We start from the raw sequence: 17,517 nt of genomic DNA on the forward strand, positions 1-17,517 counted from the left end.
TCTCCTCTTTTCTCTCTCCTCTCTCTCCCCCACTCTCTCTATCTCTCCCTCCCCCTCTCCCACTTCCCCTTCTCTCCTCCTCCCTCTTCCTCTATCTCTCTGTCTCTTTCTCTCCCTCCTCTGCTTCATCCAACTCCAAACGGCAGTATGTTCCGATGTCACCAAGGCTACTTATCCTGTCGATGTCACCGTCGCACATTGAAAGGTGCTATCATGGAGTGAATATGGGCCGAGGTTCAGGGTCAGTCTGTAAAGGCGGGGTGGGGTGTGGTTTGCAGACATAATGTGGAGAAGGGAAGTGAGAGTGAGAGGAAGTTGGGGTGAGCAGAGTAAGAGAGGGAGGTGAGGAAGTGGGAGAGGGTTTATTAAGATAAGAGCGGAGAGGAGGAGAGTGAGAGGAGACAGAGGAGAGAAGCTGAGAGGAATGTGCGCTGAGGATTGAGAGGAGGGTGGGCGATAGGGAGAAAGGGAGTGACAGATCTGGTGAGCGCACTATGGAGAGAGGGAGGAGCAAGATGTTGAGGGAGCTGCACACACTCAGTGTTGAGGGAGTTGCGTTTCCTCTGTCCCACTCACAGTAACTCTTCTAAGGATGTATTTGCATCAACAAAAGCAGGATTCAACACGCTGTGAGCGTGTGCCGTTCTGAACTGAAATGAAAGCTCAACCCAGAAAGATGAAGGAATTATCACAATGGAACAGTGATTCCCTCTGGGGGCAGTTACGTGTCCTAAGATGGCTTTAGGAGCAAATAACACTCGCCAGGGGTGGGGGGGGCATTCGAGATTCTTGGTGGGGCAATAAGCTGCCTCTAACTTGTGGCAACAGACCTGATCGACCGTTAGTAGAGCAGGCACTTCCAAAAAGGATGTGGCACTGGGACACAGGAAGAAGCATCGCACTGCAGGCCTTGAGCATCCATCGTCACAACGGGTCTGACACTTGGCGATCTTGTCCGACCTTACCAACCTAACGGACGTCGTTGGGGATTAACAACGAGGGTGCTCGGCATTTCGCCTTGACTCGCGGCACTGGGGCTAAAATAGGCTGGGAAACACTGCTATAGAAGAAGGATTTAGCCAATAGGTGAGCATAATCGTCCATGGATGGGATCCCCACGATGTGAGCAAAGGAGGAAAGCGTCCAACGTCAGGCTCAAAGCTGGAGACCTCTTGCCAGAAACTGCGTGGTTCCTTGTGTCAACACAGGACCAGGCGGTTGACACAGAAATAACAAAAATGCACATTAAAAGAGTCACAAACTCAAGACGAAGTGTTGTGCCTCTCTCGGGGCTCTAAAGCAGAACATGCCGTTTGATTGCTTACACAGGCGCCATCTAGTGGCAAGCGTCATTCACCAAAGTCCTGCTTTAAGAGACGATCATGAAAGATACTATCGATGACAATCAATACAAGCCTGATCCAGTTTTAGAGTCGGAGTCAAACAGTTGCATTGCTACCGACCCGTTATTAGAGATAGGGCGATACATGATCCTGTCCGGATATAATATCACAGGATAAACATGCAAATTAGATTTACTGAATAGATACAGGCATTCCGACACACACAGCACGCTGAAATCAATAAGTGAAAAAGCCTGAAATATGCCATGGCGTTGATAGCAGTGTGACGTCATTCACTGGCTCTCATTTTGGAAGGGATTCAATCGGTCATCGCCGATACACCAACAGCTCCGCACTGGGAGGCGGCCGTTCACCTGCACCGTGTGTGCGAAGGGACTCATTCAGTTAACCCACCTTGTGATGCTCCGGTGAGTTCACAATAAATAGAGGCCACATTTCTGTCCGGAGTGAGCAGAGAGTTTTACTCAATCATCCCAGATGCTGCAACACCAGCAAATTCACATCAGGGAGGAAGTTCAAATCAGCTCTGTGTTAAATGTTTAACCTTCACGGTCACTGAAGGCAGCTGCAGGTTCATGAGGGACTGTTACTGTCGGATTCTACAGTTCTTGCGGCTGCTCATCGCACCCAGGACTGAACCCTGGTCACTGAGCATTGGAGGAGTCTGTTCTGCTGATGTTAGCCTTAAACTAGACTGCTGTTTAATGTTACGCTCACTCTCTACTACGCTCACAATGTACACTCGAGAGGCCACTCAATCCATCTGGTCCCAGCCCATGTTTCTGTTCCATATCAGTATTTTAAAGTGTATCTCCGCCGTTTATCTCTCACACTCCCTGTTGCAAATAGTCACTACTCTGTGGGAGAACAGAATTCCCTTGAATTTCATAGAATCATAGAAATCTGCAGCAAATTACAGGCCCTTCGGCCCACAATGTTGTGCCGACCATGTACCCTACTCTAGAAGCTGCCTAGAATTACCCTACCGCAGAGCCCTCTAATTTTCTAAGTTCCATGAATTCTCTTAAGATTCTCTTAACAGACCCTATTGTATCTGCCTCTACCATTTCCAGCACCTTAAACTATTTTCACTCATTTCAAAGGACTAGGCCTCAGACAGCTGTGTTTTTGCAATGCATCTCTCAAGTCTGACAGCAGACTAGCGAATGAATCTTCGATGGAGCAGAGTCAGAATCCAAAGAGTTGCCAGCAGCAGTCGGGGCTTTGGGGCTCCAGAAAAAGATGGGGTCTGGAGGTTTTGAGCAGGAGGAGGGAAGAGGAATCAGACCAGCAGGATCTGGCTATGAATAAAAGATGAGAAACATTTGGAAACTGGTTAATTGAAAAAACAAATTGGTTAATTTCTACAAAATATTGCCTGTAATCAGCAGATCAGGCAGCAAATGTGGAGAGGAATAAATAGACAGCATTTTAGCCGAGCCCCTTCAGCATGCCTGGACTGTGTACTCCTCTGCTTAGTTGCCGCCTGAACTGCAGAGTTCCTCCAGCATTGTGTGTGTTTGCACTCCTCTTTTTCCAGCAACTGCAGAAACATGCCCACTCTGGGTGATCAGAATGGTAATCTATACGGGAGACAAAGTAGATGGGGGAGGTTTTAAATAGTAGTTTTACATCCGTATTTCCTCAGGAGATGGACACAGAGTCTGCAGAAGTGAGGCAAAGCAGCATCAACTTCATGGACCCTGTACAGATGACAGAGGTGGAGGTGTTTGCTGTCTTAAGGCAAATTGGCGTGGATCAATCCCCAGGGCCTGACAAGTTGTTCCCTGGGACTCTGGAATTGCAGAAATTGTCAGAGCCCAAGCACAGATATTTAAATCATCCTTAGTGACAGGTGAGGGACTGGAGGATTGGAGGACAGCCAATGTTGTTCTGCTGTTCAAGAAAGCCTCTAAACTTAAACTAAAAAATTGTACATTGGTGAGCTTGTCATCAGTGGTGGGAACGTTAATGGAACGTAAGTGCAGGAACTGGATATACAAGTTTTTGGATAGATGTGGACTGATTAAGGATAGATAGCATAGCTTTGTGCATGGTAGGTCATGTCTAACCAATCTTATAGAGTCTCTCGAGGAAGTTGTCAGGGAAGTGGATGAAGGCAAGGCTGCTGATGTTGTCTACATGGACTTTAGCAAGACACTTGGCAAAGTCTCACATTGGAGGTTGGTCAAGAAGGTTCAGTCACTCAACCTTCAAGATGAGATAGTAAATTGGATGAGACACTGTCTTTGGGAGAAGCCAGAGTGTGGTTGCAGATGGTCGCCTATCTGACCGGAGGCCTGTGACTAGTGGTGTGCCATAGGGATCAGTGTGGGATCTGTTGTTGTTTGTCATCTATATCAGTAATCTGGATGATAGTGTGGTTAGCTGAATCAGCAAATACGTGGATCACACCAAGTCTGGGAGTTTAGCGGACTGTGAGCAGGCTATCATGGCTTGCAGTGCGAACTGGACCAGCTGGAAAGATGGCTTGAGAAATGGAAAATGGAATTTAATGCAGACAAGTGTGAGGTGTTGCACTTTGGTAGGACCTACCAGGGTAGCTCTTACACAGTGACTGGTTGGGCACTGAGGTGTCTTGTAGAGGAAAGGATCGGGGAATACAGGTCTCTATTTCACTGAAAGTGGTGTCACAGTTCAAAAGGTACAGAGAGAAAGATTTTGGCCCATTGGCCTTCATAAACTCAAGTACTGTCAACAATAGACGGATGTTATGTTGACATTGTACACGACATTGGTGAAGCCTAATTTGGAGTATTGTGTGCAGTTTTGGTCACCAACCTACAGGAAAGATGTAAAAGAGGTTGAAAGAGTTCAGAGAAATTTCACAAGGATGTTGTCAGGTCTGGAGGACTTGGGTTAGAAGGAAACATTGAACTGGACTGGACTTTATTCCTTGGAAAGTAGAAGAGTGAGGGGAGATCTGATGGAGGTATACCACAGTTTTGAGGGACATAGATGGGGTAAATGCAAGCTGGGTTTTTCCACTGAGATGGGGTGGGACCACAACCAGAGGCCATGTTGTGGTTGCATGATTGCAACATGTTAGAGGTCGGTATAGGTACCTGGATGGTAGGGGTATGGGAGTGGAAAGCGTAAATAGCTTGGCACCAACTAGATGGGCCAATGTGTCTGAATCTTTCTATGACTGTGACAAGAATCTTAAACAATACTAATATTCACTCTAATTCATTTTAACAGCTGTGCAGACCAACCATACATCTGGGTAGGAAATATTTACATGGCATTAAAACTGTGGCACTTTAAGTTAACAGTACATAAAAGAAAATCCCAGCTGCACGTCAACAAAGGGTATTTGTGTGAGAGTGTTTCAGTTCCTGTGGGGCCAGGCTCCCATGCAGCTCAGTGGGAACAGGGAATAACCCCAATGGAGAGAGTCAAACTGAGCCAATTCACAGATTGGAGATGCCAGAAATGCTCCATTCTTATAGAGACTGGAAGAGTATCAGAGAATTTGATGGTCATTCCAGACACCAACCATGTGCCCAGTTACAAGATGGTTTCTTTCTGCAACTTGGGTTGAACCTCACTGTAACAGTGTGATGCCAGATCACACCTTGGTAACTAATGTGATCTCATCTGAAATGTTGTCCTACACCCATTGATGGATTTTGTAAATCTTTTTACAGGTTAAAAATGACAAGGAAATTGTCTATGGGAATTCAAACAAAACACACCAGTTTTGCTGTCTCTGTCCAGATATTTAAGAAGTGGAGCAAGGGATTCCCTCAATCATCCTTCCTGCTCAGACTATGGGAAGGGATTCACTCTGTCATCTGACCGACTGGCACGCCCGTTATTTTACACAGGTAACATTCACCTGTTCAGACTGGGAATGGAATCACTCGTTAATCTCAACTAAAGGTACGTCAGCAAGTTCACACTGGGACAAGGCTATTCACTTGTTCTGTGTGTGAGAAGGGATTCAGACGATCTTTCCAGCTGTGGGCACACCAGTTAGTTCACATTGGGCAGAGGCTGGTCATCTGCTGAAATTGTGGGGAAGGATTCACTAGGCCATATCTGACCGAATGGCACACCAGCGAGTTCACACCGGGGAGCGGCCGTTCACCTGCTCCGTCTGTGGGAAGGGATTCATTCAGTCATCTAAACTGAAGGAACATCAGCGAGTTCACACTGGAGAGAGGCCATTCACCTGCTCAGACTGTGGGAAGGGATTCACTCAGTCATCCTCCCTATTGGCACACCAGTCAGTTCACACTGGGGAGTGGCCGTTCACCTGCTCAGTGTGCGCGAAAGGATTCACTCGATCATCCTCCCTATTGGCACATCAGTCAGTTCACACTGGAGTATGGCCATTCATTTGCTCAGACTGTGGGAAGGGATTCATTCGGTCATGTGATCTGCTGGCACACCAGCGAGTTCACACTGGGGAGAGGCCGTTCACCTGCTGTGAATGTGGGAGGGGATTCGCTCGGTCATCTGATCTACTGATACACCAGTCAGTTCACACTGGTGAGAGGCCATTCACGTGCTCAGACTGTGGGAAGGGATTTATTCTGTCACACGAACAACTAGTACACAAGTCAGTTCACACCGGGGAGCGGCCATTCACCTGCTCAGACTGTGGGAAGGGATTCACTCGGTCATCTCAACTACAGAGACATCAGCGAGTTCACACCGAGTAGAGGCCGATCAACTGGTCAGTCTTTGGGAAAAGTTTCTCTCAGCCAAATCAGCGAGTTCACACTGGGGAGTGGCCGTTCACCTGCAGTGAATGTGGGAAGTGATTCACTAAGTAATCTAAGCGTATGTAACTCTCACTTCAGCTAGCAGCTTCATATAGCTTAATTTGGCCCCCCCAGCCCGGCCAAACTTAAGAAATCTCTTTTGGGTGGATGCTGTGTGATGTGTCCCCTGTTACAAATCAGTACCCTGAAATTACAAACAGTACACAACATGTGATTAAACAATTGAGATTTATAATTCTTACTTTGACTATAGGGTTATTAAAGACAACAAAAAAAAAGAAAATGAGCCCACTCTCTCCATTCGCGTCTTCTCATCTTTCCCCAGCAAAAAACCATGAAAATCTCTCTTCCAGACTCAGAAGAAGGAACATTTCTCTCATTGGATAGACCCGCACTCCAAATCCCTGTTTTCTCTAGTCGTAACCTAAACATTGTTATACTTGTGACAGACTACCGGGTTCACACTGGGGAGAAAGTTTCAATGAGCTGCATGCTGGATATTTGTCCATCACCGTTGCTGAATGCAATTTCGAGAGTGACTGTCGGTGCTGAACTCTGCAATTATTGCTGCTGCTCACCACACCCAGGTCTGCATCCTGGTCACTGGGCATGGGAGGAGTTTCTTCTGCATATTCACCTTTGATGGGACTGGAGTTTAATATTCTGGATCTGAGACAAGTAAATCAGTTCTATTTTAATCTCTGTCTCCGGTACTTTTAACACACCTAGTGCACAGTAGAGGGTCAACTCAGGCCGGCTGGCCCCTGCCAGTGATTCTGTTCCAGGACAGTCCTTTTAAATCCTCCCCTGTTGTTCCCCTCTCGCTCTCCCTGTGGTGATGGGTTCCAAACAGTCACCATCCTATGGATGAAGAGGTTTCCCTGAATTTTCTGCAGGCTGAAGAAATTGAGCTGACTGCAGTTCTGTCTGAGATGTTCTTCGCCCCGGAAATCTCTGGGCTGAGGAAGAATGAATTTGGGAGTTACCCTCCTTATTCACGGCTCATTTCCAGATTATGGGTCATTTTCCCTGCTTCTAAAGTGTTGTTGAAAACACACTGTCCTCTAAAGACTGAAAGCAGAATGGGAAACCATCCGTTGGATGTCCAACGGAGCCGGGTCAGAAACCAGAGGCGGGTCTGCACAGGGCAGAGTTTGGGGCTCTGGACGATGGTCGGGGTAAGAACGTACGATGAGGGGAAGGGAATCAGCAGCGGGACGTGGCAACGAATGACAGAGTAGCAACATTTGGAAGCTGATTGACAGAGAAAATATTTCGGTTGTCTGACTGATGACACAAACAATGCCTGCGGTGAGGTGCTCCACTGGTTGAGGAACGTATGTGTGTTTGGAATGGTTTTATCTATTGGGGGAGTTGTTCCTGCTTGTTTATCCTGTAATATTATATCTGAATGGTTATTATGGATTGTCCTATCTGAAATAATGTATTGATTATAAAACATATAGAATAGTACAGCACATTACAGGCCCTTCGGCCCACAATGTTGTGCTGACCCTCAAACCGTGCCTCCCATATAGCCTCCCACTTTAAATTCCTCCATATGCCTGTCTAGTAGTCTCTTAAATTTCACTAGTATATCTGCCTCCACCACTGACTCGGGCAGTGCATTCCACGCACCAACTACTCTCTGAATGAAAAACCTTCCTCTAATATCCCCCTTGAACTTCCCTCCCCTTACCTTAAAGCCATATCCTCTTGTAGTGAGCAGTGGTGCCCTGGGGAAGAGGCGCTGGCTGTCCACTCTGTCTATTCCTCTTAATATCTTGTACATCTCTATCATGTCTTCTCTCATCCTCCTCCTCTCCAGAGAGTAAAGCCCTAACTCCCTTAATCTCTGATCATAATCCATACTCTCTAAACCAGGCAGCATCCTGGTAAATCTCCTCTGTACCCTTTCCAATGCTTCCACATCCTTCCTATAGTGAGGCGACCAGAACTGGACACAGTACTCCAAGTGTGGCCTAACTGGAGTTTTATAGAGCTGCATCATTACATCGCGACTCTTAAACTTTATCCCTCGACTTATGAAAGCTAACACCCCAGAAGCTTTCTTAACTACCCTATCTACCTGTGAGGCAACTTTCAGGGATCTGTGGACACGTCCCCCCAGATCCCTCTGCTCCTCCACACTACCAAGTATCCTGCCATTTACTTGGAGTTTATCATATAAATTGTAATATTTTGACTCTAAAACTGGATCAGGCTTGAATTTATGGTGCCTTTATGAAGTAATGGAGGGCATTTATGAGTTTGTATTTTAAAGCAAGATTTTGGTGAATGATGAATGAATTAATCAGGTCACGAGTTCAAGGAACCCTTCGGGCGAAGTGCTCTTAATATGATCAAATTCACCCTGACATTAGAGAAGGTGACATTAATGTTACCCTGACATTAAAGTCAGATGTGTAATTTGAGAATTTGAGAGCAAGAGAGAAGAATTGGACAAAATTGATTTGAAAAGAACACGGGCAGGGATGAAAACAGAATAGCAATGGCTGGAATTTCTGGGAGCAATTCGGAAGGCACAGGGTATATACACATCACAAAGAGCAAATAGTATTCTAAAGGTAAGGTGACAAAACCGTGGCTGATAAGAGAAACCAAAGACAATGTAAAAGCCAAGGAGAGGGCACAGAGCAAAAGTTATTTGGAAGTTAGAGAATTGGGAAGGTTTTAAAAACAAACAGAATGCAACCAAAATAATTAAGAAGGAAAAGATGGAATACATAGATGAGCTAGCCCGCAATATTAAAGAGGATACCAAATTTTTCTTCAGGTACGTATATTGTAAAAGAGAGGCTGAAGTGGATATCGGACCACTGAAAAATGATGCTGGACAGGTAGTACTGGGGTGGGGGTGCAAGGTGATGGCAGATAACTGAATAAGTCTTGTACATCACTCTTATCTCTCGAAGACGCTGGCAGGAATATGGAAGTCCCAGATGTCAGTGGTCAGAATGTGTAAAGTTACGTTACACGGGAGAAGGTTCTTTGGGAAACAGAGATGGTCTGAAGGTAAATAGGTCACCTGGACCAGATGGTGTACACCCCAGAGATCTGAAAGAGGTGGCTGAAGTGATGTGGAGGCATTGGCAATGATCCTTCGAGAATCGTTAAGGAAATAAAATCCAAGGAAGATTTTTCCTTCACTGCTCCCCCTCTCCCAGTTTCACCCATCACCAACCACGTCTTCCACCCCTCCAACCCCCACACTTCTTCCTCTGACGTCTCATCTTCTTTGTTCCCAGTCCTGATGAAGGGTCTCGGCCCGAAACGTCGACTGTTTACTATTTCCCATATATGCTGCCTGGCCTCCTAGCTTACTCCAGCATTTTGTGTATGTGTTGCTTGGATTTCCAGCATCCACAGATTCTCTCCTGTTTTTGATAAAAGCAAAAGTGGGGTCACGTAATATAGCAAGAAAACAGTGGGAAGTGAGAGGATTGGAAATCTTTTACATAACCAACAGGAGACAACAAAACACACACACACACACACACACACACACACAGGAGAGACATGATGAAAAATTAAGGTAAGTGAGCCAAAAATATCAGGTATCAAAAGTTGTTCCGATATATAAAGAGTAAAAGAGAGACAAGAGTTGATATTGTATCACTGGAAGATGATGCTGACGAGTTAGTAATAGAGCAAAGAAATCGCGGCCGAATGTAATAAGTATCTTGTGTCAATCTTCACTGTGTCAGACACTCGCAGAATAAGACTATCAGACATAGGAGCAGAATTAGGCCACTCAGCCCTATCGAGTCTGCTCCGCCGTTCTATCATGGCTGATCCCAGTTCTCACTCAACCCCATGCACCTGTCTGCTCGGCATATCCTGTAATGCCTCGACTGATCCGTACACTGGAGACAGAAGGAGACGAGGTGCGAGATCAGACTGCAAGGTTTGAGCGGCTCAGGGACCGTGTGACCATTGCTCCCATTCTGACCTCGTCTCCGCATTCCGACACTGCCCCCTTGTGGTGACACTGTGCCGCCTGCTTTCTGTGCTGTTGCTCTTTCAACTTTGCCAATGGAAGTACGGCCGTCACGGTATTACCACCGCCGTCAGTTATCACAATGTGCAGTTGTGCCTCTTCTTCCCAGACGATATCTTACTGCAGGCCGTCATTACACTTCACTCGACATATCTGCAGCGGTTTGCCGAGGTACTTGATGAGATGCCGAAACTCGGCAGGCTCCTGCGGATTTAAAAGTGTTGGCGTGCTTTCCTCGCAATGATATTTATACGGGGGCTCCAGGACTGGTTCTCGGAGAGAGTCGTACCCAGAAATTTAAAGTTACTGACCCTGTCCACCTCTGATCCTCTGCTGATTACTGGCGCATGGACCGCTGGTTTCTCAAAGGCCGAACATTTATCTGATGATTACGTCACTTTGCTCGTGACTCTCCCTCGGGTGAAAACAATTTAATCTCACACATAGAGCAGGACAGTGCAGGAGCAGAGCCTTCGGTCATCGAAAAAAAGTTGAAGTCACTTGTGACGAGCAAGAGAATTCTTCAAAGACGAACAAATGATAACAAACCCATTCAGGATAATGAAAGGAGGTCTCAGTATTCAGAAAATTCTAATCTGAACATAACCCGTGTTCACAGAAATGACGTAAATGTACTATAAACAATGAGTTCAGTAGTGACAGAGCTGAGATCTACCTGCATGTTAACTGTAAGTTTGCAGATGGCTCATTACATCAAATTGCCTTCAGTATTACTGATTACAGAAACAGCATACCATATCGATTTCCTTTGATGATGGACCAGACAACTTCATGATTCAGCTTCAGGGTCCACCTGTTACAGATGTCGTTACAAACCTGAAATTATCTTGTTCTGCCCAGTCAGTTCCCACTGCTGACAATAGATGGCGCAATGGGATAACCTATGTGCAGACAGGCCAGGCCAACCCCACCGAGTCGGTAAACAACGTTGACCGTAGAAATTATACTTGGCAGATTGAGATCAAAGTAACCATGAAACACAGCGGCTTTTCTGTAAAGATTACAGTACAGGGCAAGTGAAAGTTTCCGTCAATATTCAACTTCCAACCACCGCTTCAACTTCTGAGCAATTTTATTTTGCAGCTCTATTCTATCTACTTTATTTGTCATATTAAAGAAAACAACTGTTTATCAGGGATAGGGAAGGTGGAGCAGAGTAACAGATATACTAGAGGTCCTTCAGGGCTTTTTAATTGTAAGTCAAGTTCCGGGATTTATTTATGTCAAATTTCAGCAGATGTTCATTTATGTCTACAGCGAATAACGTCCCACGCCTGCCAAAACATTTTAACTCTTCATTTAAAATAATGGAGAACCGTGCCGGTTTATCTGCCTCTGTCACAGAGGGACATTCTGTGCCCATGCTTGTAAGCAGGATTTCCCATCGCTTCTCTTCACACCGGCAGCTTCATTTGGAATCGCCGCTGACTGTGAAATGAAGCTCTTGAAGTTTTCAGAAGCAGATCTCTTTCTCAGAGTTCAGACCTTCGTGCAGCGCCGACGTGACTTCACGACGTTAAGGAATCGATCCATTTGTGAATGAAATTCAGCCACTGCACAAACTGAAGGAACCAATCTTATGCAAACTAAATTAAGTAGGCAGTGAAAAAAAAGAGGCGGACAAAATGAAACGTATCCTCTCCATGATTCCGTAGAATTATACCCGGGAACTCCTTTTTATAAACTCCAATTCGTTTGCCATTCAGGCTCATATGTTGGACAGGATACAAATTGAGTCTACCGAGCCCAGCTGGTGTGATTGGACTGCAGTAGAAAGGAGTCATTCCATTCCTCTTTCAGTTCTATTGGCAGAGCCCGTGTCTCGTGTCAATGTAAACATCAACTATTACACTCTCAGAAAAACAACGATAAAGTTGTATTCCCCTGTGACGCTAAGGGCGCAATTCAGATAGATCATGATTAGAAGACATCTAACATCAATGTCTCTGTTTTCAGAAAAAAAAAAACCTAGTCTGAACATAACCCGTCTGAACAGAAATGACACAGGAAATTATAGACGTACTGTCAATATTCATTGCAACAGCGACAGTGCAGAGATCTACCTGCAAGTTAATTGTAGGTACGCAGGTTGCTCATTACATTAATTTACATTCAATATTACCGATCACAGAAACAGCATACAATCTCTATTTCTGTTGTAGATGGGCCAGACAACATCAGGATTCAGCTGCAGGGTTCTGTTTTCAAAATACTGTCACAAGTCTGAAATTAACTTGATCTGTCCAGTCAGTTCCCAATACTGACTATAGATGGCGCAAGGGAGCAAATGACCAGCAGACAGAACCGGGCAACACCATCGAGTCATTTATCAACGTTGCTAAATAAGTGGAAATTATACTTGTAAAGATCACTTGAACATAAACATCCAAGTATTTTTTTTTTTCAATTTTGTAATTTTCACGCCTTGCTCTTCTGTAGACTTCGGTCACGAGAAGTATAAAAAAAAGATATTGTGAATATGCAGCAGAGTTATAGATACCATGGAAGGTCTGGAGTGATTTATTTAGATGTCAATTTGCCGGAAATTTAATATCTTCATTTAACCCTACGGCGAAGAGTATTTCATGTTTCCCAGAGCATGGAGAACTAAAGAGCAGGTGGAACTATTCGGTTCAAATTACAGAGGGCCATGTCGGCTTATCTGCTTCGGTACCCGAGGGACATACTGTGCCCAGGCCTGTGAGCAGGATCGCTCAAAGCCGTTCTTCACAGTAGCGGCTTCAGTCGACGTTACGACATATTGTCGACTGAAACACCTGACATTTTGAGAAATAGATGCGTTTCTCAGAATAAAGATCCCCGAGCAGTTCAAACCTGATTTCACGAAGTTAAGGAAACAACCCCTTTGTGAATAAAATACAGCCGTTGTACATATTGAAGGAATTGATCTTGCAGCCAGTTACCCGGGGTATAAGTCACATAACATTAAGGGGCAGAAATAGAATCTGATGGAGACAGTGAGCAGGTCAGGAAGCATCTGTGAAGGGAAAACAGAAGTCGACATTGCAATGCAGGACTGGGAGGTGGGGAAACAATGAAGTATTAAATGAACCTTCACCGGAGAGAGAGGGAAATGGGGCCGATGGGACTCGTGCAGCAGTTCTGACAGAGCATCTTCGACTTGAAATCTTAACCGCTCCTTATCCACGGAGGCTGCTCGACAGCCTGAGTGTATTCCGGGATTTCCTTTTTCTTTTTGATACTTCCAACATCGCCAGCGCTTGCGTTGTTGTCTCCATTTGTGCATCCGACATCAGATGTTCTGGACACTGTAGGTACAAAACAAGTCTCTGATCTGACAAAACAGGATGAAGCACGTCAAAGGTTGACTGTCGTGAAATGTTTTTCCATTGTTTTTGGTACAATTGAGTGTTCGTTGAATTGAACTCGGGAAGTGTTGGTTACACAATGCCAGTTTGCTCAGAACCGGCTTTATTTACAACAAAGGATGGAGCCGGTTGCTGCTGCAGAAATCAGGCCCACAGCAACCCTATTAACCCTTTATAAACGCCCAGAGAGAGATAGAGAGGGCGGAGAGCGAGATTGAACACGGGAGTCCGCAACTGCGCCACTGCTGAACACTTTGGTCTCTGATCTCCTGTCAGGGCTTTGTGTCCGAGTGTCATTTTTTCCTCAAATGGGCACAGATTACTGTAAGGACACGGGGTTCAGGCAGCAGCTGTGGAGAGAGAGGCTGTCTCCGTTTCGGGTCCGAGATCCCGAATGAAGGTACCAGGACCCAAACCATCAGCTGGTTCTCCCACCCAGACGGTAGGCAGTGTTCCACGTGTACTTTAACACACCCAAATTGGTCATTACCTTTCCCCAGCCGCTTTCCGGAACATCTGCAATGTCTCTGACGCTCTTCTGGCTGCTGGGGCCAGTATTGGGACCCTGTTGATCCGCGGAGGGGAAACTAGATTTGTAAACTGCAAGTCAGCTGGATTTGAACAAGAGTCTAGTTACAGCTGAAGACGCGATCACTGGCGTTTCAGTTTGACCCGCTTTCCCTCCCCCAACATTCCTGTGCTGGTTTCTTGTCATTTCTTTTCCAGTCTTGGTGAAGGGCTTTGGACTGCAACACTGTCCTTCCATGTATTCTGCAAGACTTGTTGAGTCCCTCGAGCATTGTGTGTATGTGTGTAACTGCTGGGCGTGTGAAAACAGCTCTCAGATTATTTTAAGAAGTGTGTTCGATGATTTACAACGATAGCGGAGGAGTCGGAACCCGCATCACCAATTGTTACAACCCACCCGGGTCCCTGACGGTATCCAATCCTTCATGTTGGAGTTTGTCGCTTCTGCAACATCGGTCACAGTGCACCCATGGGTGGGGCCGATGCCCGACAGCTCCCGAGTACCTCCCGAGATATGTGTGTGTGTGTGTGTGTGTGTGTGTGTGTGTGTGTGTGGTGTGTGTGTGGTGTGTGTGTGTGTGTGTGTGTGAGAGCGGGTTAGAGGGCACTGTGGGGGATGGGTTGTGTGTCCTGTGGTTTAGTATCATTACAGTCTCCTGGAACTGATTCAGCACTTGAGTGTGTTGAGAAGGCTTGGATGTGGAGTGAATCCTATAATTAGTACAGCCTCAGGTCCTGATGGAAAAATAAAACTCTTATTTACTTCGATGTTTAAATCAGCCTGTATTTTGTTCACCATGAACTGGCCTGTGGAGGAGAGGGAGAGAACATCAGAAAGTGGGTTCTGTTTGTATTGTTTACTGTTTAATTGAACTGCTGAGGAACTATGAGGAAGTCATTACCATAGTTTCCTTTTTCTCTCTTACCTGTTGTTCGCAGACAGTGTCGAGTTCGACTCTGCTGTAGTTCCCTTCCTCCACCAGCGACACCTCGTGGCCGACGTGTGCAACGTTAACAGAACTGCATCATCTTTACTCACCAGGGTTATTCCACCAGCCCCTCCTGAACTCTCACTCCCCACCCATCATCTCCCGCTCTGAGGCCGAAGGGCAAAAAAGAGAAGGAGAAGCCCCACTCGGAAAACCGTCTCCCGTGCCTTCACACTGGTGGGGTCCGAAGCCGGGAATTTCCTGCCTGACAGCACTTTGCGAGCAACTTCCCCAATCGTGACTTTGCCAGCGATTCCTGAGTTTCTGTTTTACTGCATAGATCTCTGTCATTAACCGAGGCGCCCATGGACCCTCGGCTGGGAACCCGTGAGCGATATCCGGGCGGCTTCCAACACCCGGGAGAGGATAACACAGGATTAACCGAACTCTCTTCAACGCACACGGTCCTCTGATCGAGGCAGCATCCTGGTGAACTTCCTCGGCGCCCTCTCCAATGCTCCCAGAACGGTCCGGTTCCAAACAATTTTCAAACTCTACCCCTCAAATCTCGTCATCCTCTGCGTCTGTCCAGTCTGACCTCTGTTTCACAACTGTGAACAGTCAATATATTCTTGTCGGTCAGTATGGAAATAAAACAACTGGAGAGCGTTGTAAGCTGAGGAAACAACACAAAACAGAGGACATAGACAGAGATTTCTCCAGCGCACCACAGGCCTTTCGGCCCACAATACTGAGCCGACCAGGTGACCTACTCTAGAAACTGCCGAAAATTTCCCTACCGCATCGCCCTCTATTTCTCTGTGATCCGTGAACCTTCCAAAGAGTGTCTTAAAATATCCTAGTGTATCTGACTCCATCACCGTCGCTGGCAGTGCGTTCCGTGCACCCGCTTGGATGGGTACTGTCTCCGTCTCTGAGATTCCAGACCCTCTCTGAAACCCCAACCAACATATTCACCCCCTTCCTATCTGTGTAAAGATCCGACTGCCAAAATTAGGGGTAATCGGGACAGAGGAAGGAAAAGAAGATCGGCTCTGGTGGGGGGAGGGGGGTGGTTGGAGGGAGATCAAGATTGGTATCTGATGCACAGAGTGTGAACGGTCCAGCAAATGATGCGGTAATCATCCAGGGACAGGATGTCACCTCTAGAGCCCACAGCGCCTGCCAATTCAGAAGAAAAAGGCGATTATACATCACTTTTGCCCCCAAGTTAAATTTTGGACTCTGTGGAGAGACGGTAGTCTTCACCGCCACCCACTCCATCATGAAAGATGGAGGAGGCATTGCACGGTTTACCCTGCAAAACATTCTTATTCTGAATGAAGATTATTTTCAGCCCGTTCACCTGTTTCCTCCCGCACTCTCTGTAATTGCCTGCAGGGCCCCTTGCTGGTGACCCTGCTGCTTCACGGGGGCCGGACTAGATGGTTGTGGAGTGCCCCATCCCTGACTGAATTCAAAGATTACTCGTCATCAAAGGAATTGGACGATATCGATCTGCCTTGAGTTTGTTGACAGATCAGGCTGAGGCTTTGAATGTCCAACTGCTGCTTCGATTTCCGATGTTCTTATGAAATTCCCCTCTTCCCTTCAAAACAGCATTCTTGCCGTTCGGCCCTGTGCTCTGCTTTCTATTGAAAGTATATTGGCCTCGAAGATGCTACAGAACAGTTACACTGCTCCCCGTCGTTTCAATCCGGGCTGCTATCCACTGTGCCCCTTTCTTCTCCAGTCGACTTCGCTTCTCCGCCGAATTCTGTTCACTTCCAGGCGCAGGACCAGAATTTTAAAATCAGATGAGGCGATGCTAAGGAGACAGAACAGATCCTGGAGATTGAAGGAGCGGCTCGGGGAGGCGTGTGACCGTTGCTCCCATATTGATCTCGTGTCCGTATCTTCCACACTGCCCCCTTGTGGTGACACCGTCCTGCCTGTTTTCTGCGCTGATGCTCTTTCAACTCTGCCAGTGAAAGTCCTGACGTCACTGTATTGCCGCCGGTGTCATTTATCGCCGCCGCAGTTGTGTTTCTTCTTTTGTCATGCCCGGCCGCTGAAATTCCTGAGCTGAGCTGCCGAATACAGCAATACCCTTCTCATATGTAGGGAATTCTATTTGGGTTATAAATGAGGGACCCCCTCCTGAATTACCACGCCTTTCCATGTGTTCTGCAAGACGGGAGGCATGTCTTTCGCTTGTTAGTTGTTGTTTGTTAGAGCTGATCCTCAAGAGGACACTTTGCAACAACAGCCGCTGTTCCCGCTGACACACTGAACAAAAGCTACTTTGCAGAAACAGTGATTCAATGGCATTTGGTTTGTTAATGCCGATATTCGGGAGGATTTTGTTGGGCAATGCGGGGAACACCGTTACTTTGGCATGTAACTGTGAGATGCTCTGAAGACAAGTAGACCTTGTGGGTTTATAACAAAGACTTTGGATAATGAAGGTGCGAAACATTGTTTCAAACTCGCAGTGTCTGAAGGAAATTACACATGGAGTCGAGAGCACATTACACTCCGGTTAGGTCA

The sequence above is a fragment of the Hemitrygon akajei genome, unplaced genomic scaffold (genome assembly GCF_048418815.1).
Source record: "Hemitrygon akajei unplaced genomic scaffold, sHemAka1.3 Scf000052, whole genome shotgun sequence".
NCBI classification, from domain to species: domain Eukaryota; kingdom Metazoa; phylum Chordata; class Chondrichthyes; order Myliobatiformes; family Dasyatidae; genus Hemitrygon; species Hemitrygon akajei.